The sequence below is a fragment of the Gorilla gorilla genome, chromosome 21, assembly GCF_029281585.2.
Source record: "Gorilla gorilla gorilla isolate KB3781 chromosome 21, NHGRI_mGorGor1-v2.1_pri, whole genome shotgun sequence".
NCBI lineage: Eukaryota > Metazoa > Chordata > Mammalia > Primates > Hominidae > Gorilla > Gorilla gorilla.
The window spans coordinates 49,266,180-49,282,783 of record NC_073245.2 but is presented as its reverse complement, the minus strand read 5'-3'; the positions used below and the strand labels follow the sequence as shown (position 1 = coordinate 49,282,783).

The following is a 16,604-nucleotide window of genomic DNA, read 5'->3' as shown; positions in this document are numbered from 1 at the left end:
TTTTATTTTTTGTGTTTTGAGACGGAGTTTTGCTCTTGTTGCCCCGGCTGGAGTGCAATGGCCTGATCTCAGCCTCCCCAGTAGCTGGGATTACAGGCGCCCACCACCACGCCTGGCTAATTTTTTATATTTTTAATAGGGAGAGGGTTTCACCATGTTGGCCAGCATGGTTTCAAACTCCTGACCTCAGGTGATCCACCCGCCTTGGCCTCCCTAAGTGCTGGGACTATAGACGTAAGCCACCATGTCCAGCCTAAAAAAAATATTTTTAAACAATTTTGGTTCTAAAAATAAAATAAGATGATAAAAATTAAATGAAGATCAATGGGGTTAATTTTTTAATTGAGCAAGACATTATCATTGTTAGTATAAAACAATCTGATCTTTTTCTGTCAATGTTTGTCATCATTGTTCATATAATTTCAAAAATCTTTGTAATGACAGATTCTGGGGGAACTAAACAAAAAAGAATTATAACAAAACAAATGTAGAGCAGTACATGGCAGGAGAATCACTTGAACCTTGGAGGTGGAGGTTGCAGTGAGCTGAGATAGCGCCACTGCACTCCAGCCTGGGCGACAGAGCAAGACTCCATTTCAAATTAACAAAACAAGGCTGGGCGCGGTGACTCACGCCTGTAATCCCAGCACTTTGGGAGACCGAGCCGGGTGGATCACAAGGTCAGGAGATCGAGACCATCCTGGCTAACACAGTGAAACCTCATCTCTACTAAAAATACAAAAACAAAATTAACCAGGTGGGTGCCTGTAGTCCCAGCTACTCAGGAGGCTGAGGTGGGAGTATGGCGTGAACCCAGGAGGCGGCGCTTACAGTGAGCCGAGATTGCGCCATTGCACTCCAGCCTAGGTGACACAGTGAGACTCTGTCTCAAAAAAAAAAAAAAGAAAAATCAAATTTCAAATAATGAAACAAACTCTGGAGATGGACAGTGGTGATGGTTGCACAATGTGAATGTACTTAATGCTACTGAACTATAGACTTAACAGTGGTTACAATGGTAAAGGTTATGTATGTTTTACCACGCACACACACACATACACACAAATGTATTTTCAAAAATTTTAAATAATACAGAAGGCTTATAAGTAGAAAGGAGTCTCCTTGGCCACGCACAGTGGCTCACACCTGTAATCCCAGCACTTTGGGAGGCTGAGGCGGGTGGATCACCTGAGGTCAGGAGTTCAAGACCAGCCTGGCCAACATGATGAAACACCGTCTTTACTAAAAAATACAAAAAAATTAGCTGGGCGTGGTTGCGGGCACCTGTAATCCTAGCTACTGGGGAGGCTGAGGCAGGAAAATTGCTTGAACCCAGGGAGGCGGAGGTTGCAGCGAGCAGAGATCGTGCCATTGTACTCCAGTGTGGGTGACAAGAGTGAAACTCCATCTCAAAAAAAAAAAAAAAAAAGAAAAGAAAAAAAAAGTCTCCTTTTGGCACTCTCCGTAATTAACCATTATTAATAATTTCTTCTGGCCAGGCGCAGTAGCTCATGCCTGGACTCCCCAGCACTTTGGAAGGCTTAGACGGGCGGATCACCTGGGGTCAGGAGTTCAAGATCAGCCTGGCTAACATGGTGAAACCTCGTTTCTATAAAAATGCAAAAAATTAGTCGGGCATGGTGGGGCACACCTGTAATCCCAGCTACTCGGGAGGCTAAGGCAGGAGAATTTCTTGAACCCAGGAGGTGGAGGTTGCAGTGAGCCGAGATTGTGCTATTGCACTCTAGCTTGGGCAACAAGAGCAAAACTCTGTCTCAAAAAAAAAAATGTCCTCCTATGTACAAATATATAAACTTGTTTTTTGGTATTTTTTCTTTTTATTTTCTTTTCTCTTTATTTGTTTGAGACAGAGTCTTGCTCTGTCACTCAGGATGGAGTGTAGTGGTGTGATCCCAGCTCACTACAGCCTAGACCTCACAGGCTCAAGCAATCCCTCACTTCAGCCTCCCGAGTAGCTGGGACCACAGGTATACACCACCATGCTTGGCAAATTTTATATTTTTTGTAGAGACAGGGGACTCACCATGTTGCCCAGGCTGGTGTTTTTTCTTTTTAAAACATAAATTATACTATATGTGTTGCTCTACAGTTATTTTTCTTTATATTTTGGAAATTCTTCCATATCAGCATATGTAGTTCTACCTCATTAATTTTTTTAATGATACTAGGATATTTTAGGGTATAAGGATCTTTCATCTATTTAGCCATGCCTTATGGCCATTTCGATTGTATCCAGTCCTTTGTAGTTGCGGACAAATAAACATCATTGTAAAGATGATATTTCTGATAAATTCCAAAAATATGTATGATTCCTAAAAATGGGTCAAAAGATATATCTTTTTTGGTCAGGCCCAGTGGCACACACCTGTAATCCCAGCACTTTGGGAGGCCAAGGCGGGCAGATCTCTTGAACCCAAGAGTTTAAGACCAGCCTGGGCAACAGGGTGATACCCTGTTTCTACAAAAATTAGCCAGGCGTGGTGGTGCATGCCTGTAATCCCAGCTACTCGGGAGGCTGAGGTGGGAGAATCACTTGAACCCAGGAGGTGGAGGCTGCAGTGAGTTATGATGGTGCAACTCTACTCCAGCCAGGCTGGTAAAGCAAGACCCACTCTTCAAAAAAAAAAAAAACCATTAAAAATAATTACAAACTTATGAAAAAAAAAAAAACTAAGTCTTTTTAAAATGTAGATTGATATTCTCAAAGTCCCTTTCCCCCAAAATGTTTATTTTTTTTTTGAGCTAGAATCTCGCTCTGTTGCCCAGGCTGGAGTGCAATGCACGGTCTCTGCTCACTGCAGCCTCTTCCTCCTGGGTTCAAGTGATTCTCCTGCCTCAGCCTCCCCAGTAGCTGGGGCTGCAGGTGCATGCCACCACACCCGCCTGTATTTTTTTTTTTTTTTTGGTTTTTTGTATTTTTAGTAGAGACGGGGTTTCACTATTTTGGCCAGGCTGATCTTGAACTCCTAACCTTGTGATCCGCCCACCTCGGCCTCCCAGAGTGTTAGGATTACAGGTGTGAGCCACCGTGCCCAGCCTGTTTTTATCTTTTTTATTTTTTGTTTGTGTTTTTTGAGACAGGGTCTCACCTTGTCACCCAGGCTGGAGTGCAGTGTCGCGATCTCTGCTCACTTGCAACCTCCGCCTTCTGGGCTCAAGTGATCCTCCCACCACGCCCTCCTGAGTAGCTGGGACTACAGGTGCATTTCATCACGCTCAGGTAATTTTTGTATTTTTAGTTGAGACAGGATTTCACCATGTTGGCCAGGCTGGTCTCAAACTCTTGGCCTCAAGTGATCCACCCGCCTCAGCCTCCCAAAGTGCTAAGATTACAGGCATGAGCCACCGCGCCCAGCCTTCTGCAAAACGTTTTTAAGTGTCAAATTTTTAATGCTAAAAGAGCAGTTACCCAGCATCAATGTGTTCATTCAGAGAGATAAACAAAAATTTCAAATGATTTTATTTGCTTTGACTTATAATAATTTGGGCTGTTTTCAAAATTTCAACTTAAATATAATTTTTTTAACTTTTATTATTATTATATGAGTCAGGGTCTTACTCTGTTGTCCAGGCTAGAGTACAGTAACATGATCTCAGCTCACTGCAACCTCTGCCTCCCAGATTCAAGCAATCCTCCTACCTCATCCTCCCGAGTAGCTGGGACTACGGGTGTGTGCCACTATGCCCAGATAATTTTTGTAGCTCTTTTTTTTTAGAGATGGGGTTTCACCATGTTCCCCAAGCTGGTCTTGAAGTCCTGAGCTCAAGTGATCCACCCATCTTCGCCTCCCAAAGTGCAGGGATTACAGGGGTGAGCCACCACACCTGGTCCCATCTCTAGATTATTTATACCTAATACAATGTAAATACTATGTAAGTAGTTGTTACACTGTATACTTTAGGGAATAATCACAAGAAATGAAGTTGGTACATGTTCAATACGGACACAACCATCCTTTTTTTCCAATTATTTTTGATGTGTGGTTGGTTGAATCCATGGATGTGGAACTCACAGATATGGAGGGTAAACTCTAGAGAGAGAGAGAGTGTGTGTGTGTGTGTGTGTTTGTGTGTGTATGGTGTTGGTGGTGGAGTAAAATATACATAACATAAAATTCATAAAGTTGACAATTTTTAAGTTCAGCGTACCTTCACCTTCACATTGTTCAACCAACACCACCATCATTTCCCAAACTTTCTTATCTTCCCAAACTATACACATTAAATGGTAACTCAGCTGTTTAGCTGTTAGTGCAGCCCAGCTCTGCCTCAGTGAACTATGCTGTGCTCTGCTCCACTGAGGTGCAGGGCTGACTGTATCAGCACCAGCAGGGGGGATGGCTGGCCCCAACCTGAGGAGGAGAAAAAGAAGGAGGTACGCAGGTCCCTGGGGTTTCTGGTTGTATTCTTGTCCCTAGGCCCCTGCGTTGTCCCTTAGTGAGGCAGAAACCTTATGATCCTGGCCCAGCCTTACAGGCTCCCCCGGCATAGAGACACGTGCTCTGTGCTGTCTTCTAGGGGCTGCTGCTGCCCTATGTCTCCTGGCCAGTTGACATTTTGGCAACCATAAAGTGACCTTAAGCGAGCCTCCATTTACTGATATTATAATTGGAGCCTTGGTACCATTCACCCAATCTCGCTGAGCCAGCAGGGGTCTCTGGTGAGTCTCCTCTCAGATTTCGAATCTTCCTAATTTTGGTTTGGGATTCATACTTTGTTCAAGCAACCAATTCCACAATTAATGGAGCTGGAATTAAAGTTCTGCTTCTAAGGACACAATCATAGACACTGGTTATTTTACCTAGGCTTTGATTGGAATGGCATATTTTCAGATATGACCAGACTGCTTTAAAACATTGAGGTTGTTTTTGTTTTGTTTTTGTTTTTTAGAGACAGGCTTTTACTCTGTTGCTCAGGCTGGAGTGCAGTGGCATGATCATAGCACACTGCAGCCTCAAACTCGGGGGGGTCAAGCTGTCCTCTTGCCTCAGTGACCTAAGTAGCTGGGGCTATAGGTGCATTCCACCGTGCCTGGCTAAGTTTTTGTTTTGTTTTGTTTTTTGTTTTTTCTTAGAGACTAGGTCTGGCTTTGTTGCCCAGGTTGGTCTTGAACTTCTGGCTTGAGGAGATCCTCCTGCCTTTGCCTCCCAAAGCAAAAGCACTGGGATTACAGGTGTGAGCCACGGCACCAGCCAAGGTTTACTTTATAGAGCTGATAAAAAAGATTGGGAAGATTGACTCGCCATTGCAGAACAATCATGTATTTGGGTCATGTTTAAGTCAATATCTCACACCATTAGGAAGGTTCATTCCTAAGAAGTTGAGTCTCATGGAGGGGGGAATATTACAAAGGACCAAAGCTGAACTTTAAACAAGAGAGAAGTGGTCCTGGAAACCGTTTCAGACTACATGACTGTCCCTTTGATCAAAGCAATTCCTTGAGCAATCATTATTGTTCAAAGGTTCCCTAACAAGGTCCCTGACCTTGCAGTAAGTAAAAGATGTCACTTTCTGACAAGCCCAGGAACCTCAATATATTTTTGGGGACTTCAGGAAGAGAGGATTTCACCCAATGCATACAGGTATTATGGGAACAGTCTGATGATGGATCCTTGGCTTGACTTCTTAGCCTCAAGGCTTTTAAAAGTATAATCCAAAATTCCTTATAAATGTTCCAACAAAACCAACTTAAAAGAGCCTAGGTGGCCACTCACTATTCTTATTGCCCCCATGCAAATAATCAGGCCAAATATATTACTAAACCTTATTTTGAAAGTAAATTGCAAGCCAGGCGTGGTGGCTCACACCTATAATCCCAGCACTTTGGGAGGCCTAGGCGGGTGGATCTATTGAGGTCAGGAGTTCGAGACCGGCCCGGCCAACATGGTGAAACCCTGTCTCTACGAAAATTATAAAAATTTGCTGGGCACAATGGTGGGTGTCTGTAATCCCAGCTACTTGGGAGGCTTAGAAATGAGAATCGCCTGAACCCGGGAGGTGGAGGTTGTAGTGAGCCGAGATCGCACCACTGCACTCCAAACTGGGCCACAAAGTGAGATTCCATCTCAAAAAAAAAAAAAAGAGAGAGAGAGAGAGAGTAAATTGTGGCGGGACCAGGCACGGGCAGCATTTTGGGAGGCCAAGATGGGCAGATCACTTGAGGCCAGGAGTTAGAGACCAGCCTGGCCAACATAGTAAAGCCCCATCTTTACCAAAAATACAAAAAATAGCCGAACATGGTGGTGCTTGCCTGTAATCCCAGCTACTTGGGAGGCCAAGGCAGGAAAATTGCTTGAACCCAGTGGACAGAGGTGGCAGTGAGCCAAGATTGCCACTGCACTCCAGCCTGGGCAACAGAGTGAGACTCTTGTCTCAAAAAATAAAATTAAATAAATAAATAAAATAAATATTTTTAAAAAGAAAGTAAATTGGTCCCACTAAGATTAATCTTTGGTAAAAATGGGGAATTGAAGAGAGAAAAAAAGTACATTCTATCAAAATTATAGCATACCTATTATTAAATTCCAGCCTTGACTATTTTTTTTAATTTATTATTTGCATAGAATTTGGACTAAGTCCTGAATTCTTTCCTGTCTGCAAGTCTTGAAATTGATGTTTCTAAATTTTTCTCCCACTTTTCTGACTTGAAATCACTAAAATTAAAACTGCTTTTTCTTGAAGCCTGGCAAACTGAAACTGGACAGTTTTATATAAACTTCAGAAAAGTCACCATAGTAGCTTACATATAGAAACCTTTGTGGGCTAGGCGTGGTGGCTCATGCCTGTAATCTCAACGCTTTGGGAAGCCGAGGTGGGAGGATCGCTTGGGAGGGAGCCCAGGAGTTCAGGACCAGCCTGGGCAACATAGTAAGAGACTACTTTTTAGTCTCTACAAAAAAATTTTACAAAGAATGTTAGTGAAGTGTGGTGATATGCACCTGTAGTCCCAGCTATCTTGGGAGGCTGAGGTAGGAGGATCACTTGAGCCCAGGAGTTCCAGACTATAGTGAGCTATGATCATGCCACTGCACTCCAGCCTAGGTGACAGAGCAAGACCCTTCTCAAAAAAAAAAAAAAAAATGCTTTAAGCCCAGCATCTAAAAATCTCAACTGGCTGCCCCCTGTTCTCAAAAACTAAGTATCTATATCCCAGATAAATCAGATAACATCACTAAGTTAATGGCCGATATAAAGACCCAAATAAAAGATTGGCTAAACAGCTGGTTTAGATCTTGGGAAACTTGATAACAAAAAAATGTTTCTTTTTCTAAAAATTATAATCATTTGTTATTTTTTGTCTACACTGCTGTTATGGCATTTGAGGGTTTTTGTTGTTGTTGTTTTCTTTGTTTGTTTGTTTGTTTTTTTTGGCTGAGACAGGGTCTTACTCTGTGGCATCAGCTGGAGTGCAGTGGTGCCACCTCAGCTCACTGCAGTCTCTACCTCCTGGGCTCAATCCTCCCACCTCACCCTCCCAAGTAGCTGGGACTTAACAGGTACACACCATCATGCCAGGCTAATTTTTGTAGTTTTTGTTTTATAGAGATGGGATTTGCCATGTTACCAAGGCTAGTCTTGAACTCCTGAGCTCCAAGGGTCTGCCTGCCTCGGCCTCCTAAAGTGCTAGGAACCCATGACAGTTACATCTTCAGTGTGAAATGTTAAATATACCTCCCCCCGCCCCCCCCTAAAAAAAGACCATCTTGACTACTCAGATCATTGTAACTATACATTAAGCCTTACATAGGAAAATATTAGTGTTAAACTTCAAATAAAACCAAAATGAAAACTCCCCATTTCACCCTTACCCCCAGCCTCAGCAACCACCATTCTACTTTTTCTTCCTCTATGAATTTGATTACTCTGAGCATCTCTTAGAAGTGTCATCCTACAATATTTGTTCTTTTGTGACATGCTTATTTCACTTAGCGTAATGTCCTCAAGGAAATGGCTGATTCCAATGCTTAGCAGACGTGTTTTCTCCGATGCATCTGGAACAGCTTCTTATGCCAGAAAGTAAGGAGTGCTCAACAAAATGGTGGAGGTGTGTCAAGGAACTTAGAAGCTAGGTTGAAAAGACTCCCATTAGTAGACTCCCGTTATTAGAAAGGAATGCTGCTTACATTAGAATGCCAGCTAATAAATGTAGAAAAAGTGGTAGAATTAGAAAATAGTCACCATTTTGCAACCTCATAGTAATAATTGATACAGTCAAAGATCATCAATGGATATTAAAACTAGTGAATAAAAGTTTGATGAAGAACAGAATATTCACGTAATTGCAAAGTATCTCCTATGAATCACTAATTACAAAGGAAAAAATAGAAACTTTGAAATGGAAAACATGGCACATACCACCTAAATCAAGTACAAACTTATCAGTAATGGGACTAATGGATATGATCCTCTGACAAGGATATGACATCACTTAGGTAATACTCTTGTCAAAAATACATAGCCTAAATCTAATAATGAGGAAAGCATGAGACAAACCCAAATTAGGGACATACTACAAATAACTGACCAATTGTCTTCTAAAATGTTCGTGTTACAAAGAAGTCTGAGGAACTGGTTCCAGGCTGAAAGAAACAGAAAGGAAATGACACCTAAATGCAATACATGCTACTAGATTAGGATGTTTAAAATTGCTCCGAAAGAACATTTGGACAGTTGGTAAATTTTAAATTTAAGTTGAAATATGGACTAATATTTTATCAATGTAAAATTTTCTGATTTTGATAATTGTACTTTGGTTATGTAAGAGAATATTTTTTTTTTCAGAAAATAGAAACTGAAGTATTTTTGGGTAAAGGGCATGAAAGCTAAACGTGACTCTCAAATGGTTCAGAAAAAAATTATATGTATATTGCAATAACTAGGATTATCCAGAGAAACAGAGCCAACAAGCTATATATAGAGAAAAATTTATTTTAAGGAATTGGCTCACACAATGGAGGCTTGGAGAGTCGAAAGTCTGATGGGGTAGGCCCCATGTTGGAGACTGCACTTTGAGTCTTCATCTTGAGGGAAGAGCTGCAGTTTGAGTCTTGAGGCAGTCTTGTGGTAGAATTTCTTCTTACTCAGGGGAGGTCAGTCTTTTTTCTATTAAGACCTTCAGCTGATTGGATGAGTTCCACCTACATTATGAAGAGTAATCTGTTTTACTAAAAGTCCACCAATCTAAATGTTGATTTCATCTAATAAACACCTTCACAAAAAGATCCAGAATATTTGAGAAAATATCTGGGCATCGTGGCCCAGCCAAGCTGACACATAAAATTTACTACCATATATGCATATGTATATACAGTATACATGTATATATAGATGGCTGGGCAAGGTGGCTCACACCTGTAATCCCAGCACTTTGGGAGGCCAAGGTGGGGCAGATCATCGAGGTCAGGCGTTTGAGAGCAGCCTGACCAATGTGGTGAAACCCAGTCTCTCTAAAAATACAAAAAATTAGCCAAGCTTGGTGGCAGGCGCCTGTAGTCCCAGCTACTCAGGAGACTGAGACAGGAGAATTGCTTGAACCCGGGAGGCGGAGATTGCAGTGAGCCGCGATTGTGCCACTGCACTCCAGCCTGGGCGACAGAGCAAGACTCTGCCTCAAAAAAAAAAAAAAGATAAAGCAAATATGCAAAATGTTAATATTTGGTAAAGGGTATAAAGGACTTCTTATGCTCTCCTTGCAAGTGTAGGTTTGATGGTATTTCAAAGTAAAAAGTTTAAGAGATAAAAGGAATGGTATACAATGGAATAAACTCCAGCTGTTAAAATGATAGAAGGGGTTTTACTGATGTAAAAACATGTCCAAGATAAATTAGAGGAAAAAGCAAGGTGCAGAATATTGTAGGTACATTAATCCTTCTTTATCCTTGGTTTCACTTTCCATGGTTTCAGTAGCCCATCAGCCATGGTTTGAAAATATTAAATGGAAAATTCGAGAAATAAACAATTTTAAGTTTTAAATTGTGTATGGTTTTGAGTAGCATAATGAAATCTTGTGCTATCCACTCCATCCTGCTTGGGACGTGAATCATCTCTTTGTTTACTGTATCCATGCTGTGTATGCTACCTGCCTGTTGGCCACTTAGTGGCCCTCTCAGTTATCAGATTGACAGATCACAAGAAGGGTGAGTACAGTACAATAAGATATTTTGAGAAAGAGAGAGAGACCGCATTCACATAACTTTTATTATAGTAAATTGTTATAATTGTTCTATTTTATTATTGTTAAACTCTTACTGTGCCTAATTTGTAAATGAAACTTTATCATAGGTATATGCATATAGGAAAATATATACTCTATATATGGTTCTGTACTATTTGCAGTTTCAGGCATCTCTGAGTCTTGCAATATATTCCCTGAGGATAAATGGGGGGACTACTGTTGTAGTATGACATCATTTGAGTGGAAAAAATTATGTATGCCGGTATATGTTTATAAATTCCCAAAATACCTCTGCAAAGATAAACAAAACCTGGTGACAGTCTATTAGTCCCTAAGGCAACCATGATTGCCTTAGTGGAGAAAAACTGGGAGGCAGGTGATGAGAAAGAGAATTTTCATTATACATGCTTTAGTAACTTTTAGAATTTTGTGCTTGTGCATATTACTTATTAAAAAACAAAACCTTCACACAAAGTATCGTGATATGCATCTTTGTATTTTTGCCTGTATTTTTTACTTTCTTCTTAGGTTAGAGTCTTTAAAAAGTAATTTCTGGATGAAAGGATTTGAGCATTTTTAAGGCTTTTTATTCATGTTGCCAAATTGCCTCTAGAAAAGTGAACAAATTAGGCCGGTGCAGTGGCTCACACCTGTAATCCCAGCACTTTGGGAGGCCGAGGTGGGTGGATCACCTGAGGTCAGGAGTTTGAGACCACCCTGGCCAACATGGCAAAACCCCATCTCTACCAAAAATACAAAAATTAGTCAGGTGTGGTGGCATGTGCCTATAATCCCAGCTACTCAGGAGGCTGAGGGAGGAGAATCACTTGAACCCAGGAGGTGGAGGTTGCAGTGAGCCAAGATCGCGCCACTGCACTCCAGCCTGGGAGACAGACTGAGACTCCACCTCAAAAAAAAAAAAGTGAACAAATTAATATTTCTAACATATTTACATGTATTTACTGTAACCTCTTTGGAGTAGTGTTGTGGGGAGGTATTTTTTAATAGCCTATTGAGATATTATGACATACCATATAATTCATCCTTTAAACTGTACAGTTCCATGGTTTTTTGTATTTTCACAGAGTTGTGTAACCACCACCACAATCCATTTTAGGACATTTTCATCACCCCAAAAAGAAACCCCTGTTAGCATTCACTTCGTATTCCAGCCCCCACACCCAGCTGTTGGCAGCCACTGATCCAACTTCTGTCTCTATCGAGTTTTCTATTCTGGACATTTCATATAAATGGAATCGTATAATATGTGGTCTTCTGTGTTGGCTTCTTTAGGATAATGGTGTCAAGGTTCATCCATGATGTAGCATGTATCAGCGGTTCTTTTTATGGTTGAATAATATTCCATTGCATAGATATACCACATTTTGTTTATCCATTTATCAGTTAATGAGTTATTTCTACCTTTTGGCTATTGATTAGTGTTGCTATGAACATTTGTATACAACTTTTTATGTGGACATATATTTTTTCTTTTGGATATATATAGAGAGGAGTGGAATTGCTGAGTCATATGGTGATTCTATGTTTAACTTTTCTTTGAGACAGAGTCTCACTCTGTCACCCAGGCTGGAGTGCAGTGGCATAATCTCGACTCACTGCAACCTGCGCCTCCCAGGTTTCAATGATTCTTGTGCCTCAGCCTCCTGAGTGGCTGGGATTACAGGCGTGAACCACCGCTCCCAGCCCTGTGTTTAACCTTTTTAGGAACTGTCAGGCCGTTTTCTAAGGTGACTGTACCAGTTTACATCCCCACCAGGAGTTTACAAGGGTTCCAGCTTCTCCACATTCTTGCCAATTCTTCTTGTTATCCATCTTTTTTATTGTAGCCATCCCAGTTTTGATTTGCATTTCCCTGATGGCTAATGATGTTGAGCACCTTTTCATGTACTTGCTTGGATAGTGTATTCTCTTCTCTCTCTCTCTCTCTTAAATTTTTTTTTTTTTTTTTTTTTTTTTTTTTTCTGAGACAGGGTCTTGCTCTGTCACCCAGGCTGGAGTGCAATGGCACAATCATGGCTCACTGCACTCTCAACCTCCCAGGCTCAAGCGATCTGCCTACCTCAGCCCCTCAAGTAGCTAAGACCACAGGTGCATGCCACCATGCCAAGCTAATTTTTAAACTTTATATAGAGACAGGTTCTCTCTATATTGCCCAGGCTGGTCTCGAACTCCTGGACTCAAAGCTATCTTCCTGCCTCAGCCTCCCAAAGTGCTGGCATTAAAGGTGTAAGCTACCATGCCAGCTTAAAATTTGTTTGTTTGTTTGTTTATTTTGAGACAGTGTCTCGCTCTGTCGCCCAGGCTGGAGTGCAGTGGCGCGATCTCAGCTCACTGCAAGCTCTGCCTCCTGGGTTCACGCCATTCTCCTACCTCAGCCTCCCATGTAGCTGGGACTACAGGTGCCCGCCACCACACCTGGCTAATTTTTTTTTTGTATTTTTAGTAGAGACGGGGTTTCACTGTGTTAGCCAGGATGGTCTCGATCTCCTGACCTTGTGATCCGCCCGCTTCGGCCTTTTAATTTTTTTTATAAGATGAGATCACACTATGTTGCCCAGACTCATCTCGAATTCCTCAGCTCAAGCAGTCCTCCCGCCTAAGACTCCTGAGTAGCTGGGACTACAGGTACATGCTGCCACACCCAACTTGAGTAGTGTATTCTTTTTTTTTTTTTTTTCTTTTTCTTTTTTTGAGACAGGATCTCACTCTGTCACCCAGACTGGAGTTCAGTGATGTGGTCACAGCTCACTGCAGCCTTGACCTCCTGGGCTCAAGCAATCTTCCCACCTCAGCCTCTTGAGTAGCTGGGACTATAGGTGCACACTATGAAGTCTAGCTAATTTTTAAGTTTTTTGTAGAGATGAGGTCCCACTATGTTGCCCAGGCTGGTCTCAAACTCCTGGGCTCAAGCAATCCTCCCACCTCAGTCACCCAAAGTGCTGGGATTACAGATATGAGCCACCACACCCAGCAGTAGCATATTCTTTGTAACAGAATCCCAATGAATTGAAAGCTGTGAAGTTTACTTTGCTTCGTATTTTAGTTTTAAAAACTGTAATTATGATTTAAGTTATAACAGTGCTATAAGGTTTTTTTGTTTTCAAACACCCTGATGCATTTTGTTCCAGGTTAGGAAAGCCATTCTTGCGAGAGCAGTATGTACAATGGATTATATGATGATGTAGTAGTCAAGGCTCTTGTTTATAAAAAGCAGGTATCAGCCTAGGCAACAAAAAGTGATACCCCTGTCTCTAAAAAACATTTCAAAATTAGCTGGGTGTGGGGGCACGTACCTGTGGTCCCAGCTACTTGGGAGGCTGGAGCGGGAGGATCGGTTGCTTGAGCCCAGGAAGTCAAGCCTGCAGTGAGCCACAATCACGCCACTGTACTGCAGCCTGAGTGACAGAGCGGGACCCTATCTCAAAAAAATAAGAGATATCACTTACCAACTTTGGCTGACCTAAAAGAAGTATTGGATAGGTGATAAAATCTTTAGGACGACTTAAGGAAACTAGGCTTAGAAAAGGCCAGGAACAAAAGAATTCTGGCCACACAGCCAAAGAGCATATCACAGAATCCATCTAGCAGGGACATAGTTTGCATGGCTAGCAATGCTGTCCCTGGACATTGCCACTTTATTTGCCCCAGGAGATTGATCCTGCTGTAAGAATTCACCACTTCTTCACTTCTCTGCACCAGCAGCTTCAGATTCAAAATCTCACGCAGATGTATCTGATAAAGGATATCAGATTATATGCCTTCATCCTAGCTTCCAGTAAAGCTGATCTGTTTAGTGGTAGACAAGGCTCAAAAGTGGAAATGTCCTCAAAGCAGAGGGTTTCACATGCAAAATGTGATCATCCAAAAATAAAATCAGTCTTTTTTTTTTAAGACGGAGTTTCGCTCTCATTGCCCAGGCTGGAGTGCAATGGTGCGATCTCAGCTCACCGCAACTTCCGCCTCCCCGCAACTTCCACCTCCCCGCAACTTCCACCTCCCAGGTTCAAGCAATTCTCCTGCCTCAGCCTCCCGAGTAGCTGGGACTACAGGCATGTGCCACCACACCCGGCTAATTTTGTATTTTTAGTAGAGGCAGGGTTTCTCCACGTTGGTCAGGCTGGTCTCGAGCTCCTGACCTCAGGTTGTCCACCTGCCTCGGACTCCCAAAGTGCTGGGATTACAGGTGTGAGCCACTGCACCCGGCCAAAAAACAAAATTTTTAAAGTCCTCTGTAAGGGAGCATAATTTTTTGTAAGCCAAAAAATATTTAGTAATCTGACAAATTTTTTGCTATTGGTAAGAATCTTTTAATGAGGTCCTTAAGAGTCTCAGATTATAATCAGCATGTCCAGAGTTTGAATGCTGTATTAGGACGTTTTACGTTGCTATGAAGGAACACCTGAGGTTGGGTGACTTATTTAAAAAAAGAGATTTATTTGGCCCAGGGTTCTGCAGGCCGTATAGGAAGCATGGGGCTGGCATCTGCTCCTGGTGAGGGCCTCAGGAAGTTTACAGTCATGGTAGGTGAAGCGGGAGGAGGCACATCACATGATGAGAGCAGGAGCAATTGAGGGTGGGAAGTGCCACACTTTTAAACAGCCAGATCTCAGGTGAGTGACAACTAAACTCACTACCATGAGGACAGCACCAAGCCATTCATGAGAGATCTGCTCCCATGACCCAAACACCTCCCACTAGGCCCACCTCCAACATTGGAGGTCACGTTTCTTTTTTATTTTTTTGAGACGGGCTTTCACTCTCTTGCCCAGGCAGTAGCATGTTCATGACTCACTGCAGCTTCAACCCCTCAGGCTCAAGTGATCCTCCTGCCTCAGCTTCCTGAGTAGCTGGGCCCACAGTCACACACCACCATGCTTTGCTAACTTTTAAATTTTTTGTAGAGACGAGGTCTCACTGTGTTGCCCAAGCTGGTCTCAAACTGGTGGGCTCAGGTGATCCTCCAGCCTCACCCTCCCAAAGTGTTGGGATTACAGGCATGAGCTACCATGCCCAGCCAAGGAAATTACATTGCAACATGAGATTTGGAGGGGACAAAACATCCAAACCATATTAAATAGCTTTGGATGATTTGCTATTAATGTCTTCTGTCACCTTAAAAAGAAATTATAAGTATTGGCCAGGTGAAATGGACTCAAGTAAGCCTTTCCAGTCTACATGAAATAATCAGAACATAGGGCCGAGTGCGGTGGTTCATGCCTGTAATCCCAGCACTTTGGGAGGCCGAGGCAGGTGGATCATCTGAGGTCAGGAGTTCAAGACCATCCTGGCAAACATGGTGAAACCTCGTCTCTACTAAAAATACAAAAATTAGCCAGGCATGGTGGTGTGCACCTGTAGTCCCAGCTATCAGGAGGTGGAGGCAGGAAAATTGCTTGAAGCTGGGATGCGGAGATTGCAGTGAGCCAAGATCATGCCACTGCACTCCAGCCTGGGCGACAGAGTGAGACTCCATCTCAAAAAAAAAAAAAAAATTACAAGTATTATTCTGTATATATTGCTAGACCTTTAATTAAGTGAGCTTTGACATGACAAGTTTTCTATCTAAGACCACGTTAACATAGGGACATAAAAAAATGTACCCAGAATTGGCCTGGGCACGGTGGCTTGCTTGAACACAGGAGGTGGAAGTTGCAGTGAACCAAGGTGGTGCCACTGCACTCCAACCTGGGCACCAGAGCTATAAAGTTTTTTTCGAGTATGTGCTACCTTCTTTACTTTTGGTTGTGGAACCACACATTGGAACTCAAACTCTTGAATTTTACTTCTAACCTGTAACAATCTGGTGCTTTGTAATCAAATTCCCATTTGGAAAATGGAATTGTCTTTCCATTTGGGAGACTTCTGTTTTTCCTCAAACTAATTTTATAACCTGTCAATCTGTTAACTAACATTAACTTTGTCAATTTCATGCAAAATATTGTCTAGGTAATATAGAGAATAAAGGAAGTAGATAGGTGCTCTCGCTCCCTCCATAGAAGTAACTCTATGTGATGACCACTAATTAATAACCTGTATTCCCCTGGTGATCCTGGGAACGAAAGTGATTTCATAGTGAGGACTTTTTTTTTTTTATTAAATTTAGGCTTGAGGGATGGTGTTTGTTCTTTGTTCATGTAAGACAGTGTCTTGCTTTGTCATTCGGGCTGGAGTGCATGATTGAGGCTCACTGCAGTCTCGACATCCTGGGCTCAAGCAATTCTCCCACCTCAGCCTCCCAAGTACCTGGGGCTACAGGCACATGCCACCACACCCAGCTAATTTTTTAAATTTTTGTAGAGATGGGGTCTTAACTATGTTGCCTGGGAGATCTGGCTTTTTAATAAAGAGTCTTAGTCATGAATAGAATATTTCCTTTCAATCCATTATA

At 42.2% G+C, this 16,604-nt stretch overlaps 1 protein-coding gene across 2 annotated transcripts in view; it reads left to right on the top strand.

Moving 5' to 3' along the window:
- The window catches only part of RBL1 (RB transcriptional corepressor like 1), a 90,004-nt gene that overhangs the window by 10,621 nt on the left and 62,779 nt on the right, over positions 1 to 16,604 (top strand). The gene's annotated exons all lie outside the window — the stretch shown is intronic.